The sequence below is a fragment of the Trichosurus vulpecula genome, chromosome 2 (genome assembly GCF_011100635.1).
Source record: "Trichosurus vulpecula isolate mTriVul1 chromosome 2, mTriVul1.pri, whole genome shotgun sequence".
NCBI lineage: Eukaryota > Metazoa > Chordata > Mammalia > Diprotodontia > Phalangeridae > Trichosurus > Trichosurus vulpecula.
Window position 1 is genome coordinate 140,000,934 of NC_050574.1, and position 6,730 is coordinate 140,007,663.

Consider the following 6,730-nt stretch of genomic DNA (forward strand, 5'->3'; position numbering starts at 1 on the left):
ATGACTTATTCACTAAATGTTGTTCTTAAAGCAGTATTGCTGTTACTGTATGCTATGTTCTCTTGGTCCTGTTCATTTTGCTCTTCCTTATTTCGTGCAAGTCTTTCGATGTTTTTCTAAGATCATTGAGCTCATTATTCCTTACAGCACAGTATTCCATCACAATTGTATACCACTTGTTTGGCCATTCCCCAATTGATGGGTGTTCCTGCAATTTGCAGTTCTTTGCCACCATAAAGAGAGCTGCTATAAACATTTTAGAACATATAAGTTCTTTTCCTTTTTCTCTAACCATCTTTGGAAATAGACCTAGATAGATGTTGTGTTAATATGGATGAAGCACATTATCTCTTTGAGCCTGTTGCCTCATCCATTAAATGGGGATAATACCTGTACTAGTTACCTCACTGGGCTGTGAAACTCAAATGAGAAAAAGAATGTTACAACACTTTGCAAGGCCTAAAGTGTTATATAAAGGTCAGCTGTTGTTATTATTTCCATTTCAAAGCACTTTCAGGTAGTGACTCTCCCTCTAGAAATGTGAGCATAGCTTTTAGTCAATTTTCAGAGCAAGTACTAATAGGTTGAGAGAAAGGATAATCTAATATGAAATTGTGTGTTATGAATTAAATTATAATTTTAATGACCCTCCTGGGTTAAATATTTAAATAATATTTAGGTGTTTGACGTATACATGCTTCTCCAAAATGTAAAGACTAAATTATAGTCTCAGCTGATTTAATGATTACATTGTTTAAAAAGTATAGACAAGATCTATCACTCCTAGAGATACTCATTTCAACACATTTATTTAGTACCTTATTTATTGTGAAGAGCACTGAGTTAGGTGTTGGGGGAAAAACAAGATTGAGACAAAAGCTAAATATAGACCTTCCAATCTAATAGGTGCAAAATAATAGGACAAATAATTTTAAGACCAAGTAACACATACATGCATTGTATACCAAAAAAAGGGTTTTTTGAGTTTTGGGAAGGTTAGGAGGGAAAGATCATTGCCAAGCTTGGGAAACAAATTAAAGCATAAATTAAAAATAAATATATATCTGACCTAATATCTGGTTTGATAAGTCTACTCTGGTGCTGGGTATTCCTTTCCCTGTAATTTTAAGATTTCAGTGTGCCTCTGTTTCTTCCAGTGGACCAGGAACTATTAACAGATGCAGAATTAAGCAGGATTTTTATGCTCATAGTACTGGAAACCATTTGTGAATTCCTTTGGTGACATATACAAAATACTCTTCTTGCCACCCACCTTTATTTATTTATTCATTCATTCATTTTTACATAGTCCAGCAAAACAAATTGGTTATTTGTTCTCCAAAAATATGTGTCATTCTTAGTTTTAAGTCCATCATCTCTTTGGCAAGAGGTGGATGGCATATTTTATCTTCAGTCCTCTGGACTAAAAATAAAAAAAGATAAATGATGAAAAAATCACTGATATCATTGATCAGAGTTTTAAAAGCGTTCAAAGTTGTATTTCTTTAGAATATTGTTGTCATAGTATAAATTCTTCTCCTAATTCTACTGATTTTACTCTGCATAAATAAGTTCATAGAAATCTTCCCTGTCATTTCTTTTTTTGTTTATTAATTTTTTTAAGATGATTTATTTTTAGTTTTCAACATTCATTTCCACAAGATTTTGAGTTACAAATTTTCTCTGCATCTCTCCCTCCCACCCCAAGATGGCATGCATTCTCATTACCCCTTTCCCCAGTCTTCCCTCCTTTCTATCGCCTCACCCCCCCCCCCCTTATCCCCTTTCTCCTTACTTTCTTGTAGGGCAAGATAGATTTCTATACCCCATTGGCTGTATATCTTCTTTCCCAGTTGCATGTAAAAACAATTTTTAATATTTGTTTTTAAAACTTTGAGTTTCAGATTCTCTCCCTTCTTCCTTCCCCACCCACCCTCGTTGAGAAGGCAAGCAATTCAATGTAGGTTATACATGTGTTGTTCTGCAAAACATAGTCATGTTGTGAAAGACTAACTATATTTCCCTCCATCCTATCCTGCCCCCCATTTATTCTATTTTCTCCTCTGACCTTGTCCCTTTACAGAAGTGTTTGCTTCTGACTATTCCCTCCCCCAGTCTGTCCTCCCTTCTGTCATTCCTTGCCTCTTATCCCTTTCCCCCCACTTTCCTGTAGGGTAAGATACCCAGTTGAGTGTGTATGTTATTCCCTCCTTAAGCCAAATCTGTTGAGAGTAAGGTTCACTCATTCCCTTTCACCTCTCCCTTTTCCCCTTCCATTATAACAGTTTTTTCTTGCCTCTTTTTTGTGAGGTAATTTACCCCATTCTATCTCTCCCTTTCTCCTCCCAATATATTCCTCTCTCACCCATTAATTTTATTTTTTAGATATCATCCCTTTATATTCAACTCATCCTGTGTGTGGCATATATATATATATGTATATGTATATTCCCTTCAACTACCCTAATACTGAGAAAGGTCTCATGAGTTACAAATATCATCATTCCATATAGGAATGTAAACAGTTCAACTTTAATAAATCCCTTATGATTTCTCTTTCCTATTTAGCTTTTTGTGCTTCTCTTGATTCTTGTATTTGAAAGTCAAATTTTCTATTCAGCTCTGGTCTTTTCATCAAGAATGCTTGAAAGTCCTCTATTTCATTGAATGTCAATTTTTTCCCCTGAAGTATTATACTCAGTTTTGCTGGGTAGTTGATTCTTGCTTTTAATCCTAGTTCCTTTGGCCTCTGGAATATCATATTCCAAGCCCTTCGGTCCCTTAATGTAGAAGCTGCTAAATCTTGTGTTATCTGATTGTGTTTCCACAATACTTGAATTATTTCTTTCTGGCTGCTTGCATTATTTTCTCCTTGACCTGGGATTCTGGAATTTGGTTACAATATTCCTAGGAGTTTTCCTTTTGGGATCTTTTTAAAGAGGCAATCAGTGGATTCTTTCAATTTGTATTTTACCCTCTGGCTCTAGAATATCAGGGCAGTTTTCCTTGATAATTTCTTGAAAGATGATGTCTAGGCTTTTTTTTTTTTTGATCATGGCTTTCAGGAAGTCCAATAATTTTTAAATTATCTCTTCTGGCTATTCTCCAGGTTAGTGTTTTTTCCAATGTGATATTTCACATTGTCTTCTATTTTTTCATTCTTTTGGTTTATTTTTTTTTTGTAATTTCTTGATATCTCATAAAGTCATTAGCTTCCATTTGCTCCATTCTAACTTTTAAGGAATTATTTTCTTCAGTGGTCTTTTGGACCTCCTTTTCCATTTGGCCAATCTTGCTTTTTAAGGCATTCTTCTCATTGGCTTTTTGGATCTCTTTTGCCGTTTGGGTTAGTCTTATTTTTTAAGGTGTTATTTTCTTCAGTATTTTTTTAGGTCTTCTTTAGCAAGCTGTTGAGTCATTTTTCATGATTTTCTTGCATCGCTCTCATTTCTTTTCCCAATTTTTCCTCTACTTCTCTTACTTGATTTTCAAAATCCTTTTTGAGCTCTTCCATGGCCTGTGACATGTTGATATTTTTCTTGGAGGCTTTGGACTTTGACTTTATTGTCTTCCTCTGGTTGTATGTTTTGATCTTCTTTGTTACCAAAGTAAGATTCTATAGTCTGAGGTTTTTTACACTGTCTGCTCATTTTCCCAGCCAATTACTTGACTTTTGAGCTCTTTGTCAAGGTATGACTTTGCTCCCAGAGTGTAGAGTGTGCTGTCCCAAGCTTCAGGGTTTTGCTTAGCTGTTTTTAGTGCTACTTCTAGGCACCTGTAAATTTTCAGTTCTTCTGAGGTGGTATGATCCACCATTACTCTTCTCCTGGCCTGTGCTCTGTTCTGTGAGTGATCTCAAGCACTCTTTTCTGCCCTGGAACTGTGAAGAGAATTCCCCCTACATAGCCACCACATGCTCTGTCACACTGGGGCCCCTCCTCGCCCCAGGACCACCATCCAGGACTGCAACCCAGATCCAAGCAGGACAAAGAAAGAGAATCCTGCCTTAGCACCAGCAAAGAGATCCTTGCAATCCACCTGTCATCAACTGCTCGATCCCCCAACCATCTGTCGGCCTGGAGCTCCGGAAGCAGCCGCTTTAATAACTTAAGAAATATAAGTGCTACAAACTTATTTTTTAAAAATTTGAAATGTTAATTAGCTAAATTTTAAAATATTGACAAGTTTCTTATTAAAAGTCAGCATAATTATGTTATACTTCATTTTGGTCAGTTTTCAAACTCAAATTTCAAAAACTCATCAGCTTTTACCTAGTGACTGAAAGGATTGCATTTGTAATCTTAACTTTAAGATCATCTAAACAACTAGGTTTTGATGTATACACAACAGTTTTGATCACAAGAAAAAGGCTAATGGTAATAGATCAGGTGACTAAGGTAGATAAACAAGGGGGCATCATCTACCCATCCACCAATCCGAGGAAGTATCCAGAAACTGTAATACATGCACAGTATAATGAGAGGGTACCTCATCTTATTAAAATTAAAAATTTGTTATTTAAAATTCACAAAGCCAAATAAGTGTAAAAAGAAATTTAGTGAAAATTTCCAATTATGGCTTTTCTAAGTTTGTGGTATACTTCTGAAGTTATTAAAGCTTAAAACAGCACTAAGAATTTTGAGACACCCTGTATTTATGAAGTTGATTTTTTTGAACCTAGGTGTAAGACTTGATATTTATACTTTTAAAATTTCTCCTTATTAGATTCAGCCCAATGTTAAGCTCTTTTTAAATCCTATACTCTAGTGAGTTAGATATTTCTCCCAGATTGTGTAAATGGCAAATTGGATTAGTGTGCCAGCTATGTCTTTATCTGAGTCTTTGATGAGAATGTTAAACACTACAGGGTCAAGCATAAGAAACTTTACCTTTCAGATTGTCCTTCATGTCTGTGTATTTGTATTCTTAATCAGTTCTTTCTTTTGTTTCTTTGGTAAGATTCACCATCATGAATTCAAGTTTTTCTGTTTTGGCCAAATATTTCTGCAATGCAGGCTATAAATTCTGCTTTCCTATTTCTTGTTTCTTAAAGCATTTAGGAACAGCCTCATGTTATTCCAAGGTCCACTGCCTCACCTGGTGCTGATTCATTTTCCTTGGCCTTGCAATATTTATACAAAGATGTTTGGGGTCATTTAGATGTCCTGGAGACCAACTTCCCTTCTCTTATTAATATATTCCCTACTGACTTATGAGCTTATGCTTAAGGTTTTAAACTAAGCTTTGTTTTTATTCCTGAGATCTTTGGTAATTTGGTAATTCTCCTCAAAGACTTGGATAAAGATAGCTGGTGTGCTCACCCAGTTGAGTTCTTTTGCTTGTTGCCACACACATTATGGTTTGACTACAGCAAGGGAATTGAGCAGATTCCAGAATATAAGCCCATGGGTTACATTGTGCAGCCCTGCTTGAGTGTAGGGTTTGGTGGGGAAAGACACGCTAAATTGGGAGTTACGGATTAGCCTTTTCTACTGTTTATTCATTCAGTTGTTTCCTTTTAAGAGTTCTTGGTGCTTTTGCCCAAGAAGACAACTTCAAGTGCTTTACCTCTTATGCATAATTCCGGATGCTTGCAGCATTTTTTCCTTTGACTTGGAAGCTCTGGAATTTGGCTGTGACATTGCTGGGAATTTTTAGTTTGCCATTCCTTTCAGGAGGTGACTGGTGGATTTTTTTAAAAATTTTCCCTTTACTCTCTGTTTGGTTCTAATCAATCTGTTCATTTTTCTGTTATGATTTCTTGAAATATATTATCCAAGTCTTTTGTTTGTTCGTAGTTTACAGGAAGCACAATGATTATGAAAATATCTCCTTGTTTTCTACGTTACTTTTTTTTCTTTTCTAGTAGATACATTTCTATTTTTTCCAATCTTTAGACTTTATTTTAGACTTATATTTTGCGTAGGTTCACAGAATTATTCAGTTCTGAATACTCCATGCTATCTTTTTAGAATCCACTTTTTGGATAAGGTTTTCCATCCTTTGTTCTTTTTTTTAAATAATAAATTTATTCTTTTATTTGTAGTTTATAACACTCAGTTCCACAAGTGTTTGGGTTCCAAATTTTCTATCCCTTCCTCTCCTCCTCCCAAGATGGCATGTAATGCAATGTAGGTTCTACATATACCTTCACGCTGAACTTATTTACATAACAGTCCAGTTGTAAAGAAGAATTATAACCATCCATCTTCTGTTCTAAGCTATTTGCTTTCCAATTTTTAATCTAGAACTTTAATTTCCCTTATAATTTCACTTTTTAATTTTTGCTTTATTTTTGTTAGCTGCTATTATGGTCCTTGTGGCTAACCTGATTTTTTCTCTGAGGCTTGCTCTGCTTGCAGTTATTGTGGGAATACCCTCTTCTGCTTTTACCTTTTGAGATTCTCTTAACCCAGCATATTTCTTTATTGTATTTGGTGTCTCCTGTTTTTTACGTATTTTCCACCCATTTGTGCAATTTAATTTTGTGTTTTGGCCAGTCTTCTTTGGACTCTTGGCTGAATTGGAAGGACTTCAGTTTGGTCCTGCTCGCTCTGTAATCTGAGTACTGCTGCCAATCTGGATGAGGTAGCTCATGTTGGGCTCCATCTTCTGCTCAAACTTTGGTTTGTTTTTTTTTTCCTGTTTCCTGGTGGTCCATTGGGGGTTCAGATGTCAGTAGATTTCTTTTTCTTCTTTGCAGGATCCTCATTCAGGTGTTGGTTCACTT